At 40.8% G+C, this 16,451-nt stretch overlaps 1 protein-coding gene across 2 annotated transcripts in view; it reads left to right on the top strand.

Moving 5' to 3' along the window:
- PDE4D (phosphodiesterase 4D) overlaps positions 1-16,451 on the top strand; it is a 1,583,646-nt gene that overhangs the window by 110,383 nt on the left and 1,456,812 nt on the right. The window contains exon 2 of one of the 2 annotated variants that reach the window (XM_069556479.1): positions 13,176-13,246. The exons of the other annotated variant lie outside the window; for it this stretch is intronic. The gene's annotated coding sequence lies outside the window, so the exon portion shown is untranslated. The remainder of the gene's footprint in view (positions 1-13,175; positions 13,247-16,451) is intronic. 2 annotated transcript variants of the gene reach the window in all.

Raw genomic sequence — 16,451 nt, forward strand, 5'->3', positions numbered from 1 at the left:
GTTGATCCTCATGGCAGGATCCTGTCTCCCAGCTTCATAGCTGGACTCCTAAAGGATGAGTCTGATTACCTAGCTAACTTTGTGTGTGATTTGGGAAATTAATTCAGATGGAAATGAAAATGCACTATATTTAAAAATTATTTGGTGCACTGAAAAATTCCCCAAAGTTTATATAGAGAAAATGCATATATATTCAACTGATTTTAAGCATGCTATATAATCTATAAGATTTGAAGTAGCAAATGAGTTTTGTGAACTGGAAGTAATGTCCTTATTAACTGCGTGGAGAAGAGATACATGAAAGTATCCCATGTGATTTTACTTGCTCTGTTTCATTTGTTTTCCTGTTTAAATCTGATGGTGTCATGGGTGAATCAGATGACCTTCTCTGGGCAAAATCTGAAACACTGTGGAGAGAGAACATGGTGGAATACTCATGGGCACCTTTAGTAGTTTAGGATTACTCTCAGACTGAATTCTTATTCAGAGCTGTGCTGAGGGCTTAGAGTACCCTAGGTAACACAGAAGTTTCTTTGCTATTCTCCTTCGTGTTTCCTCTTTTCTGGATCCCCAAGTAAAATTGCACCTGGATCTGTATGTAGCTCATGCCGTTCCTCTTTACTCTGCCCTCTCTGCTTCATTCTTCCTAACAGACCATAAAGGTGATTGTGTTTTGGGGGAGCCAGAAAAAGTGCCAGTTGGAATTTATAGGCAGGCAGGAGAAAACTGCTTTGCTTTGCCATGGGAATGTTACAACGTTGGCTATGAGTTGTTTGGATTTTGAAGGCTTTGTTTTTTTCCAAGATTTTTTTTTTTTAAATTTAGACCATTTTTAAAGTCTTTATTGGATTTGTTACGATATTGCTTCTGTATTATGTTTTGGTCTTTTGGCTGGCAGGCATTGGGGGATCTTAGCTCCCTGACCAGGGATTGAACCTGCACCCCTGCCTTGAGGTGAAGTCTTAACCTCTAGATTATCAGAGAAATACCTTTGTTTGGTTTTTGAACTGAAGAAACTGTAGCAACATTATTAGGTAAATTAACAATTGTAGCTCAACTATTTTTTCAAGAAAAGAAAGGCTTATTAAGAGTATTGAGGGCTGTGCAAGGTAGAATAATGCCCATCTGCCTTCCTCCTTCCCCCCACTTTCAAGATGTCCACATCCTAACCCCTGGAACCTATGAATGTGCTGTGTTACCTGACAAAGGGGAATTAAGGTTGGAGATGGAATTAAGGTTGATAATTAGATGACTGAGATGCAGAGGTTATCCTAGATGACCTGGAAGGCTTCCCTGGTGACTCAGATGGTAAAGAATCTGCTTGCAATGCAGGAGACTCGGGTTTGATCCCAGGGTCGGGAAGATCCCCTGGAGAAGGGAATGGTAACCCACTCCAATATTCTTGCCTGAAGATTTCCATGGAGAAAGAAAAGATTTCCATGTCCATTTCCATGGACAGATTTCCATGGCAGGCTACAGTCCACCTGCAAAGAGTCAGATGTGATTGAGAGACTCACACACATAATGTAATCACATGGGTGCTTAAGGGTAGAAGAGGGAGGCAGTGGTGTAAGAGGAAGTGTCAGAATGACGCAGTATGAGACGGTCTCCACCAGTCCTTGCTGGCTTTTAAAGATGGGGAAAGAGGGCCATAAGCCAAAGAATAAGAGCAGCCTCCACAAGCTAGGAAAGGAAAGAAAGCGAGTTCTCCTTTGAGCCCCCAGAAAGGGATGCAGCTCTGCCAACTCCAATTTAGGCCATTGAGACCCATTCTGGACCTCTGATGTCCATAGCTGAAAGACAGTACATTTGTATTGTTTTAAGCCACTAAGTTTGTTACAATCTGTTCCAGTGGCTAACCAACCAGACCTGACAATTTTAAGTTGTTAAGAATCTGGAGAACTGTGGAGTCTATACTTGTAAGCGAAACAATGTTGAATGCAAGTATCCGGTAGATCTTAGAGAGCTGTCATTTTGTTCTCTAAGAATCTAGAGAGGAGGTAGCAAATTGAAAAACTGTCAGTCTAGTGAGGTGGTATAAATGAGTGAGACCAGTCTGGTGGAAAAGGGAAGGGAGAGGAGTGTGGCTAACCAGAGAGTTCATGGCCAGGCTTGGGGGGCGAGGAGGGGCAGTGGCTGCTTATTTCCAGGTGATCTGTTGCTGTGAGGAAACGTGAGCAGTGTTGCCAGATCTTCCAAGTTCTTTCAAAGCAGCACCAAAGTTTGAAATTTTAGTGTAAATTATTTCTAATATTTAACTCAAGACTGTTTAAATAAAAACCAACAAATAACCAACCAACCAGATCCCTTTTAAAGTGTAAAAGGTGATACAGGGAAGTTAATAATTGAGCTAGTCAAGAATCAGCATCAGGCTTGATTGCAGAAGCCAGGGGTTCTTTTTCCTTCTCCTTCTTAATAAAGTAAAAGGAGGAGGTTAATAATGGTGGAGAGATAAAAGGAGTGATGGAAAAAATAATATTTACCAAGTGCAAAATACCTACTAGACATTGAAGAAGGGATTTAAAGCACATAATCCTCTAATTCTCATAACAATTTTGTGAGGTAAGCAATGCTCTCACTTCCGCGTAAGAAACCTGAGTCCAAAAGAGGTCAAATAGCTTGCACTTGGCCATATAGATAGTAAGTGGCAAAGCGAACTCAACACGTTTTTCCAGGGATTCAGGGTTTTGGAGAGAAGGTAAACCAGGGCTTCCTGTGAAGCTGAAGAGAAGGCTGAACTGGTAAGAACTGTAAGGGAATAACAGATGCTCACACAGTAGGAACTCCCCTTTACTAGGCAGTAAGATCGTGTGGAGAGCTCACAGGTAGGTTTGTAATGAAGCATGTGTCTGGCTGGATTACTTCGGGAGAGAAGAGGCTGGCCTCCAGAGTGACATACCTAGGTGACTGAGTCTTGATGTGGGAATGTTTGGAGGACAGTGACAAAGACCAACAAGCAGGATGGCTTTGAGTGGAATGTGTGTACACCCGCTAGGTGCTCACGGCAGCATCCTTCGTAAGTTTAACCAGAGAGGAGTTGAGTGACTGAGACTGACCATTGGCTGAGGAAAAGCTCAAATGTTAAGAAATCTGCGTGGGGGCTTCCCTGGTGGCTCAGTGGTAAAGAATCCACTCATGCAGGAGACATGGGTTCAATTCCTGATCCAGAAAGATCCCACATGCCTAGGGCTAACTAAGCCCATCCATCACGGCTGCTGGGCCTGTGTTCTAGAGCCTGGGAGCTGCAGTGATTGAGCCCACATACTGCAACTGAAGCCTGCGAGCCCAGAGCCCGTGATCTGCAACAAGGGAAGTCACAGCAGTAAGCTCATGCACGGCAGCCAGAGAGTGGCCCCTGTTCACTGCAACTAGAGAAGGGCCTGCATTGCAATGGAGACCCAGCACAGCCAAAAGCAAGCAAGCAAACAAGGAAATCTGGGTAGTTCAACCTCATCAGTCTCTAGGAAATTTACGTTAAATCCACAGTACCACATTGCCGCTATACCACTACATCCATCAGACTGGCTAAAATGGAAATGACGGACAGCTTCCCAGGTGGCGCTGGTGGTAAAGAACCCGCCTGCCAATGCAGAAGACATAAGAGATGCGGGTTCGATCCCTGAGTGGGGAAGATCCCCCAGAGAAGGGCATGGCTCCCCACTCTAGTATTCTTGCCTGGAGAATCCCATGGACAGAGGAACCTGGTGGGCTACAGTCCACAGGATTGCAAAGAGTCAGACACAACTGAAATGACTTAGCATGCACCACTGAGAATGAGAGGGAATAGAAACACTGCTGGTAGGAGTATAAATTGGTAGATTCACTTTGGGAAGCTTTTCAGTATCTGTGAAAGAGCATATATAACAACCCAGAGTCCAAGATTTCAATTCCTAGGTGCATATCTAGCAAAAATCTACCAAAAGATATGTGCAAGAATGCTCATAGTAATATTATTTGTAATAGCAAAAAAAGAAAACAGCTCACTAATTTGTGGTATAGTCAAAACGTAACTTACCATACAGCAATAAAGAGGAATAGAGACAGTCACACACAATATGGATGAATCTCAGAAACACAGTGTTGAGAAAAGAAGCCAACCCAAAGCGTGTATGCTGTATGATTTTGTTCATATGAAGCTTAGAAACAGACCTTTGGCCTCAGAATTCAGGATCCTGATTAACTTTAAGGGGAAACGATAACTGAGATGCAACATAAGAGGGGGCTTCTAGGAAGCTGCAGTGTTCTAATTTTAAAAATTTTGTGAAAATCCATTGTCCTTCTCTGTGCTTATATTTTATGTCAATACAGAAAAAAAAAGTACATATGGCCTGGATGGCTGGAATCATGACAGGGCAGTACTGAAATTGTTGACAAGTGCATACATCAGAAAAGATCGAATTATTGAATGTGTCCTCAGTTATATTGGATGCGGGGGACTGGGAGAAATTAGGGACATGATGGCTGTGATGGAAGAGGAAGAATTACTACCTTTCTAGGTAATGGATGTAGAGAGCATCTTGATATGATGAATCTGCTGTGTAGCTGTTATGGGATCGAAGATAGAATATTGCATCATCTGTGACAATGTCTTGTCCTGTTTCATGAGTCAGGCCATTTTCATAGTGCAATGTGGGGAGGAGTCAGTAGTTTAATTCAAAGTGGATATAGTGGAGACCCTGACAGCTCATATTCTGGCCTTAGCTCATTTCTGCTTGTTAACTAGGCACTAGACCTCTGTATAGGGAAACTGATAGCTGCATTACCATGTTAAGCAAATTATAGGTGATGTAAAAGCTTTTGCTCTAGTTGTGAGCTTGAACCTGGCTTTTTCTGGTCTGTGGTCTCCTAGCAAGAGAAATATAACAGTTAAGTTCCCCATGTGGCTTTAAAAGGGAGACAATTCTTTCTTATGTATATGCTGAAAGTATCTTTTTTCTTTTCCTCAGAAAACTAGGTTTAAGATCTTTATCTTAGTAATATCTATTTGCTACTTATGTATTTTGGTTAAAATAGAAAGACCATTTGTCTCTTGAATCAAAGGTTTAAAAATTTTTCTTAATGGATTATATTTATTTCTAAGATTGCTTTCCAGTTATCATGGGTAACCAACTCTAAGGCAGAGGATGAGGAAATTAAGGGCAGTGTTGCATTTTCTTTCCTTATATTGCTTCTTACTTTTTGGGGTTGATTTGTATTCTATTTTCCTTATATTTTATCTCTAATGCTTGATGAAGATAATTTCTGAATAAGTTTCACTTACATTTCCTTCCTCAGCTGCAGATTCTGTTGAATGCAATCTGCGACATATATTAGGACACCTGTGAAGTGAAGTGAAAGTCACTCAGTCATGTTTGACTCTGCAACCCCATGGACTATACAGTCCATGAATTCTCCAGGCCAGAATACTAGAGTGCGTAGCCTTTCCCTTCTCCAGGGGATCTTCCCAACCCAGGGATCGAACCCAGGTGTCTCTCATTGCAGGTGGATTCTTTACCAACTGAGCTGTCAGGGAAGCCCTGGACATCTGTGATGGAATACAAATAATCCATTACATAGCACATACCTAAAGGGACCTTCCCTCCTGTCTCAGTGGTAAAAAACCTGCCTGCCAATGCAGGAGACATGGGTTCGATTCCTGGGTTGGGAAGATTCCTTGGAGAAGGAAATGGCAACCCACTCCAGTATTCTTGCATGGGAAATCCCATGAAAGAAGATCCTGGCAGGCTACAGTCTATGGGGTTGCAGAAGAGTTGGATGTGACTTAGTGACTAAACAACAACAACAAAGGGATCTTTAATTGATCATGAAAACTGAGATCTTTTGAGAATAAAAAGATGAGCTATTAATCATTGTGCTGAACAACAGATGTGACGCAGCGCTGTCTTGCATAAACGGGGATGTACGGTTGCCCTACCCAGAGCCCTTCTGGCAGGAATAAGCCTTGTGAAGTCTCCGTTCTGTTAGGGATGCTGCTTACCTGGCCCCCCCCACTCTTGGCGGGGTGACTCACAGGTATTAACTCAGTTCTCTCCAGTGATACAATACTGGATACGTACAAATACTACATGGCAGGTTTTGGATATTACCTCCTAATTGCTCCCAGTTGAAATCCTGGCAAAATCCTGTAACTGAATATCACCAACAGAATGGCCTCTATTCACGTCTGACCTGACTTTTCCTCCTTATTTTCTTGACTTTCGTTTTTCAGGGTCTCATGACTTTGAGCAGACAATTCTCAGCCTTGTTAAACATAGGATTTTTTTTTTCAATGATGAGGTTAGGAAGTCAGTATGGCATGCAGTGTGTTGGCTACTCATTACTTCTCACTGGGCCCAGCTTCACTGCGATGGGCTCCCATGCAGGTCTCACTTTCTTCCTCCTTGGTCCTTGAATCAGCTGACTCACTCTTCTGTCTGTGCACTCTGTTCTCAGCAGTGGGATTTATTAGGAATCTGAGGGCTTAATTACACTCCATCCTTTCTATCTGTCCTAGACCAATAGAGAAATAAAGACATAGAAGTCAGGGAATGATTTTTTTTTTTTTTTAGTTTTTCGCTTATTTATGTTAGTGAATTAAAATTACACTGTTATAAAGTGGAAGTGAAAAGTGAAGTGAAAGTGTTAGTCACATAGTCTTGTCAGACTTTTTGTGATCCCGTGGACTGTAGCCCACCAGGCTCCTCTGTCCATGGAATACTGGAGTGGGTTACCACGCCCTTCTCCAGGGGATCTTCCTGACCCAAGTATCGAATACGCGTCTTCTGCACTGCAGGCAGATTCTTACCAACTGAACCACGAGGAATAGCAATGTCTGTGCAAAGGGATTTAATGCATCCTAGTATGCACAATTGTCATTAAAAAGTCAGGATGTAAGTCATAATGACTATAAACATAAAACATATTAGAACATTATATTAGAACATTATATTCTAATGTTCTATATTAGAACATTCTCCAGGGACTTCTCTGGTGGTCCAGTGTTTAAGACCTTGTGCTTTCACGGCAGGAAGTGCAGATTTGATCACTGGTCAGGAAATTAAAACCTCACATGCCACTGTGGCATGGCCAAGAGTACCAAACCAAACCAAATTAAAAAAAAAAACAAGAAAACATCATTGTCCTTCATTTTATGATTCTTCGAAATCACCTGGACAGATATATAAATAGGAGAGGAAATTTCATTGTGTATAATTTCCCTTTGGTCTATCTTGTTAATACCCATTTATTTACTTCTATTGAGTTGGCCAAAAAGTCTGAGAGCTTTGAAGAGCTCATTTAAATATCACAAAGAATCTCTTCTTTAATACTGGCACATCTTATGGAGCTGGGCCCAATGGGCTTCCCACCATTTTTCCTCACAGTGGACTTACTTTCTCTGTCACCAAGCAGCTAGTTCTTCCCCTGTGGATTTAAATAAGGAGAACAGAAGAACATCTGTGATTTTAGGATGGTAGTTCATGGTGAAAGGGAGGGTGAAAAGTAGAGGGGAGGAGAGTTACAGACATCTCACATGCTAGTAAAGTAATGCTCAAAGTTCTCCAAGCCAGGCTTCAGCAATACATGAACCATGAACTTCCTGATGTTCAAGCTGGTTTTAGAAAAGGCAGAGGAACTAGAGATCAAAGAGATCTCTGGTTGGAGAAGAGATCAAATTGCCAACATCTGCTGGATCATGGAAAAAGCAAGAGAGTTCCAGAAAAACATCTATTTCTGCTTTATTGACTATGACAAAGCCTTTGACTGTGTGGATCACAATAAACTGTGGAAAATTCTGAAAGGGATGGGCATACCAGACCACCTGACCTGTCTCTTGAGAAATCTGTATGCAGATCAGGAAGCAACAGTTAGAACTGGACATGGAACAACAGACTGGTTCCAAATAGGAAAAGGAGTACGGCAAGGCTGTATATTGTCACCCTGTTTATTTAACTTATATGCAGAGGACATCATGAGAAACACTGGACTGGAAGAAACACAAGCTGGAATCAAGATTGCCGGGAGAAATATCAATAACCTCAGATAGGCAGATGACACCACCCTTATGGCAGAAAGTGAAGAGGAGCTAAAAAGCCTCTTGATGAAAATGAAGGAGGAGAGTGAAAAAGTTGGCTTAAAGCTTAACATTCAGAAAACGAAGATCATGGCATCTGGTCCCATCACTTCATGGGAAATAGATGGGGAAACAGTGGAAACAGTGGCAGACTTTATTTTGGGGGGCTCCAAAATCACTGCAGATGGTGACTGCAGCCATGAAATTAAAAGACGCTTATTCCTTGGAAGAAAAGTTATGACCAACCTAGACAGCATATTCAAAAGCAGAGACATTACTTTGCCGACTAAAGTCCGTCTAGTCAAGGCTATGGTTTTTCCTGTGGTCATGTATGGATGTGAGAGTTGGACTGTGAAGAAAGCTGAGCATAAAAGAATTGATGCTTTTGAACTGTGGTGTTGGGGAAGACTCTTGAGAGTCCCTTGGACTGCAAGGAGATCCAACCAGTCCATTCTGAAGGAGATCAGTCCTGGGTGTTCTTTGGAAGGAATGATGCTAAAGCTGAAACTCCAGTACTTTGGCCACCCATGCGAAGAGTTGACTCATTGGAAAAGATGCTAGGAGGGATTGGGGGCAGAAGGAGAAGGGGACGACAGAGAATGAGATGGCTGCATGGCATCACTGACTCGATGGATCTGAGTCTGAGTGAACTCCGGGACATGGTGATGGATAGGGAGGCCTGGCGTGCTGCAATTCATGGGGTCGCAAAGAGTTGGACACGACTGAGCGACTGAACTGAACTGAGAAGGAGGAAGAAAGAGGCATGGAAAGAGGAGGAGGAGAGAAGAAGAAGACAGAGGGTGATGGAGAGGGTGGGATGGGGCAGTCCAAATATTGAGAAGGAGGGAGCGAGGGAATGAGAGAGAAAGAGAGATTGAGAAAGAGGGGGGCCCAACAGGCAGACAGTCCTTTTCTCTACCCATAATGGAAAGTGGAGGAATGACAGAGCAAGGGAAGGATGCCTCCTCCCGAGTACCAGTAGGTAGCTGTGGGAATTCCTATTTTATGTATTAAAGTGAGATTTTGAGAAAAGGAAAAAAGGGACCCCCCCAACATGTCCTGCCACCCCCCTAGCAGCCAACATAGGTCATGATGTTCCCTGTGAAACTCCTCTAAGTACATCTCAAGATGGCAATGCCCAGAACCTTACTCTTCAACCATCTCATGTACTGTGTCCTAGGGGCTACAGTGAGAACACTGGACAACTGCAATGCCTTTCCAACATTGTCGCATTTGAAGGACTATGAAGTTGCATCTTTGTCCCTGTAAATTGAAACAATACCAGCTCTCTTTAGGAGAAGGGTATAGCACTTTTATGTTAGATGAAGACAACTTTATTATTACTGTTGTTATTTTATGAAAGGGAAAATTGCATGACTACATTTTGAAATGTTTGCAAATATTTTGTCCTTGGGTAAAACCAGGGAAAGGGAGAAGATCAAAGATATTTCAGAGATGCAAAATGAATTTCTTTCTCCATAATGCTTCTTTCATTTGTACTATCTATAAGATCTGAAAAAGAACATTCAGTGATGACATACATTATTCAAAAGTATTTTCTCTGGAGAGGGCACGGCTTTTCTTAACCTCCTTTCAGGTCAGGGCAGCTATGTCAGGTCAAGTGGAAGCATGAAGTCACCTTGGGGCTGGAGGCTTAGCCCTGACGATTCCTCTAGGAGAGTTGAAGGGATACTTGACATTTGTTACTTCCACTGGACTGGGAAAATATCCCTTCTGTGTTAAGTGCTTATTCTTCAGATTCAAAAAGCACAGAAGACTGTACTGACAAACTTGATGAGCAAGGCCGTCAGGACTCCCACTGAAAGCTCAAGGTCTCAGCAGGCACGAGAAACACAAAATTGAACAGTGAGTTAGGACAGGGGAAATTGCAGGGAGGTAAGACTGGCACAACTTGTTGAAAGTCATGTTCCATTAAGGAGCAGGAAAAAATTACCTTGAATGGGCTACTTAAGATGAAAAAAAAAAAGAAATTGTATTTTCAATGTTTTCATTTAATTAAATTAAATTTAATTTAATTTCATTCTTATTGACACAAAATTCTTGTAAAAGCCCAAAATGAGCAGAAGACCTAAACAGGCATTTCTTCAAAGAAGACATAAGATGGCCAAAATTGCTAATTATTAGAGAAATGCAAATCAAGACTGTAAAGAAGTACCACCTCATACCAGGCAGAATGGCCATCATCAAAAAGTTTACAAACAATAAACGCTGGAGAGGATGTGGAGAAAAGGGAACCCTCATGCACTTCTGGTGGGAATGCAAATTAGTGCAGCCACTAAGAACAACAGTATGGAGGTTCCTTAAAAAACTAAAACTAGAGCTACCACGTGACCCTGCAATCCTACTCCTGGCCATATATCTGGAGAAGGCAAAGACTCTAATTTGAAAAGATACATGCTCTCAAATGTTTAGCACTATGTACAATAGCCAAGACATAGAAGCAACCTTAAATGTTCATCAACAGATGAATTGATAAAGATGATGTGCTGTATGTGTATCTATATATATACACAGACACACACAATGGAATATTACTTAGCCACAAAAAGGAGTGAAATGACATTTGAAACAACATGGGGCACCTAGAGATTATCATACTAAGTGAAGTAAGTGAGAAAAAAAGACATATCATCTGGTATTATTTATTTGTGGAATCTGAAAAAATGATACAAATAAACTTATTTACAAGACAGAAATAGACTCATAAGACATAGAAAACAAATCTGTGGTACCAAAGGGGAAAGAAGGGGAGGTAAATTAGGAATTTGGGATTAACATAAACATACTACTATATATAAGATAGATAAAAGCAAGAACCTACTGTATAGCACAGGGAACTATATCTTATAATAACCATAGTGGGAAAGAATCGAATATACATATATACATACATATATAATATACATACATATATAATAGCTGAATCACCTTGCTGTACACCTGCAACATTGTAAATTTGACTATACTTCAAAAAATAGTAATATGAAAAAATTCTTGTAAATTATTTTTACCCCAATAAACAAAAACTGGTTTTCTGAATAGACTGTGTGTATCTACCCATGTGGGAGACCTGTTCATCAGGACAGAATGATCTCGGAGATTAGGTAGAGTGGTTTGATCTTCACCTCTCTTGGCCTGGGGTAGTGTTCACTTATTTCCCTTTTTCAAAAGTTTTAAGATCTGTTTCATCTGAGAGATTAAAAGTCCAGCTTACCAGTGAAAGCACACACAGATCTTCATGTCCCTTTAATCTCTTGACTTGTCAGATGCAGCTCTCTGATTGAATTTCATTTGCATGTTGATTTCATTTGTGGTTTGTGTAAAGTTCACTTCCAGAGCTGTGGTGCTGCCTATATCTGTGCAGATTAATCACCATACAATTGGGCTGGTGTGGGAGTTGAGTGCAGTGAAAAGGAAGTCATACTCTGCTTGCCAAGCCATTGGTGCGTCAACCCACAGGAAGGGAAACTTTTTCCACAAAGGTGCCATGTGGGCTAGCAAATGGCCATGATCACCCCAAGGTCTCCTGTTTTGGAAAGCAGGCAGAAATGGTCTGGTCTAGAGTTCCAGAAGTAGTCAGAATCTTAGTCTCAACTATTTAAGTCTATTATTCAGTTTGGTTAGCCTGAGGAATTCAAAGTTTTAATTTTGGGGAAGTCTTAGAACCTTGGTTATTTGGTACAAAACAGTGCTTGCTATAAAAATTTACTGTTCAGCAAGCTGCATAATTTGGGGCTTAATTGCATTCTGTCCACCCACCCATCCATCCATATACCCATCCAATCTGTCTCTTCATTACCAAAGAGGGTTTGCACTGGTCAGACAGGTGTTGTAAATGAATGGTTCAGGGAGGGATTACAACATAATAGGACATGGTAGAGTCTTAGCAAATCAAATATTTTTCCACCCATGGAGAGTGTCCATTACTCACCATCTGGGGATTGTTGTCTTACAGAAAAGCAAGTGTGTGTACCTGTAGAAGCTTCAGATCTTTTGACTTTTTTTTCAAATGAGCTAAAAATAAAGTCATAAAATCTCCTGAGTTTTAAATATTGATGGCCAATTCAAATGTTTAAAAATAGTATGCTAACATTGCAAGACTTGTTGCTACACGTTAACATGGGGAAAATAAGTTGGTCATATTAGGTGTTTGGTTGTCAGTTTGTGACTTCTGCCTCTAAGAGATGTATGTGTGTCCTTAGAAGGGTGTCCAGTATCATCCTGTAGTTGAAGGGGAAACTTCTCTACTTTTAGTGAATTTTGAAGTAGAGATATCATCTAATCATCCCTCTACGTTTTGGAGGATAGGCATTTTTCATGATTGTGCTTGGTCATGTCCGACTCTGTGTGACCCCATGGACTGTGTGTAGCCTGCCAAACTCCTCTGTCCATGGGATTTCCCAGGCAAGGATACTGGAGCGTGTTGCTATTTCCTACTTTAGGGGATCTTCCCGACCGAGGGATAAAACCCATGTCTCCTGCATCTCCTGCACTGGCAGGTAGATTCTTTACCACTGTGCCGCATGGGAAGTAGGCATTATTGGTGGCTATTAAAAAAAATAATTATTAGCCTACTGCTTCCTGATTAAAGCAAGTCTCTCAAGACTTTTCAATGAGGTCCTCTATGGGCTTACAAAGGAGTTTAGGATTGGCAGTAAAAAGAGAGGGATGGGAATAAAACTTTCCTGTGTTTTGGGAATAGACCTGATCTGTATATATTGGTTTCAAGAGTGGGGATTTTAAAGTAACTCAGTTTAATCTGCGTTTCTAAAAAGAAATACAAAACTTCTTGACAGAAATGCCAGCTGTTTTAATGTCTAAGCACCCATGGAGCTCTGCCAAGTTGAAAGCAAATTTAGGCAAATTTTAATCAAGATGGCATCTCACAGAACTGACATATGCATGGCTCATAAATTTCATCTTTTTCCTTAAGAAAAAAAGTGACATTTCACTTGATCCATGGCAGAAAATCTTTTAAGGTTTTATGAAAGACTATTAGGATCAGAATGAAACATGTTATAAAATTCAGTAATATTTAATAATATATTTAATGCTTTATATTTTATTATATATTTTAATACAAATTAAATTTAATATTTTACAGCAAGCTGATTATTTTTCTGGTGCCTTCTAAGGAAGTTTCACACAGGCCCGTGTAATGCTGGACCAGAGTTGGTAAGATCCCTGTGTCCCTAGCTTCCGGTTTTCCCCGCCTGACCATCCTCCACACAGCAGCTGACGTTTGTCTTCAGATTGATCCTGGCTTGAGTAACACATCACATTGGTAGAGTAAGAATTTAGGAAGTAGCTCAATAGGACATCCCAGTATGGTGGCTTTTCTGAAAAGGCAGGTGCATATTCCTCCTGAGTCTGTTGGTTGCTGACAAGTGAAAGCTTTGGAGCACTAATGGAAAGTGGGAACTCAGGAGTTTTCCCCCTGGACTTGGGGGATATCCCCATGCTTTCTTTGTAGAATTGGCAGATCTAGCACCGTGTTTGAAAGTTGAAAGGTCTGACTGATTTTGTCAGATGGTTGGACTGATATTTGCATATCTATGTTTAATGTCACTCTTCTATTAAAGTCTTCCAATAACTTTTCAGTGGATTTGAAACAAAATCCAGTGAACTCTGGATTTTACCTTGAACTCTGTGGCTCATCTTGAGCTGGCCTCTGCCTTCCCCTTCTCCCTTGTCTCCATCTAGTAAGGTCTTCTTTCTCTTCTTTGAATGGGCTAAGCTCTTTCTCACTTCAAGCTCCTTGTTGAACCTCCTGGTCCTTCTTTCTAGATGTCTCTTTCCTCAACTCTTTGGCTTCTTTTCACTTGGACTTTGACTCAAACTTGACCATCCTGGAGAAGTTTTCTTTGGTAAGCCCAATTCTACCATCACTCTATCCTATAGCTCTATTTCATTTTCTTCACAGCATTTATTTGAACTGATATTATTGATTATTGTCTCTCCATTGACATGTGAGCCTTGTGAGAGTATGGCCTTCTCTACTGTACTTTATTGCTCTATTTTCAGAATCTATAGCAGCATCTAGTATGAAGTCAGGACTCAAAGGTACTTGTTAGATGAACTAGTTTGTTCCCATTCAGTGGCTATACCTGTGACTATTTCACTCTTGACTGGAATTTAATTTTATTATTTGTCAGGACTGGAGAAGAACAAGGACAGAAGACAGTGAGGAAATGGGAAAATATGGGAATGGTGAAATTAGCTACATGATTTGAGCAGTTAATCACTAGCATTGCCTTAAAACAATAAAGAAGTAAATGTATAATACTTTAAAGTCAGACCCTAATATTACCTTACAGTGAATGTCATTTTTTCAAATCATGCACATCAAAGCTTTATCTTCATAATTCTGACAAGAATAGAAGGCTGATGAGATTTTTTTTTTTCAGGGAAAAAAATAAACATAGTGGGCTTTAAGTTTGCTTTGAGACTGTCTGCATGGCTGATAAATGCTTTTCTGATAGTAGAAGGGGAAAGCATACACTTAAGATGATAAGTGACCAGAGATAAAGCCCATAGCTAGTGTCAGATTTTTAAAAGGAATCATCCTCCTACCATCCTGAGATTCTATGATGATCCATGTATTTGTTTATGAATGGTGATCAGGGACCAAGGGCAACAGACTTAATCTTTTAAAATCAAACAGAAGTAAAATAATATTTCTTATCTTTCCCCTGAGACATGTTGGACAGGAGATGTTCCAAGATGCTGATGAAATTTTAACTAACATGAATAGTCCATAGAGATTCAACTCTCGTCAGTCACCATCCTTGTTGTCACTATGTGGCAGAAAATATACAGTTCTGTTAAATGCTGCCTCTTGACAGAAAAATATGAAAGACGAAAGTACAACTGACAATTCTTAGATTGCCAAACAATGACTCATCTGACCCACCAGTCATCTTGTCAAGGCCTGAAAGAAAAGAAAGCAAAAAGGGTTTCTGTGGTTAAGAGATTTCTGACACCAGTCCATAGAAGCAGATCAAACACAAGGAAGGAGAGGCTCAGGACAATTTTTTGGTCTATTTCACATCTGTCGAGCTAAGCTCTAAATGTAATCTCATTTAGAACATGTATTGGTTTTCTTTGGGACATAAATTGCCTTCTCTCCCTTTTATTCCCAGCACTGATCACAGTCTGTTGCAGAGAGCAGAATTTTTAAAATTCTTGTGAAATTAATAAACTGATTAGAGTAAGGGTAATAACAAGGGAAGATTAGAAGATGGTCTGGGATGGAGGTGAGCAAAATTCAGAAACTGTGAGTTTGAGCTTTGATGTGATCATGTCTCATTGTTGTTTTGTGGAAACTAGCATCCTGGGATTGTATTCCCTTTATCAATTGGTCTGGAATAAGATGTGCTACCATAACAGTGTCAGGGGTTAAAGAACAAAGATTCATTTCTTATTCACACTGTGTGTCCATTGTGGATTGAGCAGGCACTCTGCCGATCATTCTCACTCAGGGATACAGGTTTCTGGAGTAGCCAGCATCTCAGATGTTGCCCACTGCCATGCTCAGAGGGGTCAAGTGCTTTGGTGCAGAACCAGTCTACTCTAAGGGATTAAGCGCTTTTGTGCAGAACCAGCATGAGGCATCTCAACTCAAAAACTCACCGAATAGAAGTCATTGTGCCTGGCTCCACCTAACCACAAGAGGGACACAAAGTATAGTCACGAACAAAATAAAAGACATACATTTATTATTTGTCTCCTTGGTTTTGGCACAGACTGATTTATTCGAATAGAAAGGGTAGGCTGGTTATCAAAGAATGTCTCATTTTCTTATTCAGAATCACTACTTAAATTTTTTTTAAAGAGTTTATTTGAGCAAAATTTGATTTGAATGGGGCAGTGCCAAACCAGAAGTGTTTAGGAATCTTGGCTCTCAGGTGCCAGGATCTAGACTTAAACAGAGAAAATGCAGAAGCAAAAAAAAAAGGAGACTATTTGATTATCTACAGCTTAAAGCACATTTGGGTGTTTGAGAGTGGTTATTGTTAGCCTCTTGATCAAAATTAGCATTGATTCATGTAATCATGTTGTTGGTCAGTTGCTCAGTCGTGTCTGACTCTTTATGACCCCATGGACTGCAGCACGCCAGGCTTCCACGTCCTACACCATCTTCTGGAGCTTGCTCAAACTCATGTCCATTGAGTCGGTGATGCCATCCAACCATCTGTCCCCCTTCTCCTCCCACCTTCCAACCTCTGTCGTTCCCTTCTCCTCCCACCTTCAATCTTTCCCAGCATCAGAGTCTTTCCTAATGAGTCAGCTCTTCCCATCAGGTGGCCAAAGTACTGGAGTTTCAGCTTCAGCATCAGTCCTTCCAATGATTATTTAGGATTGATTTCCTTTAGGATTG

This window comes from Ovis canadensis, chromosome 16, assembly GCF_042477335.2.
Source record: "Ovis canadensis isolate MfBH-ARS-UI-01 breed Bighorn chromosome 16, ARS-UI_OviCan_v2, whole genome shotgun sequence".
In the NCBI taxonomy this organism is placed as follows: domain Eukaryota; kingdom Metazoa; phylum Chordata; class Mammalia; order Artiodactyla; family Bovidae; genus Ovis; species Ovis canadensis.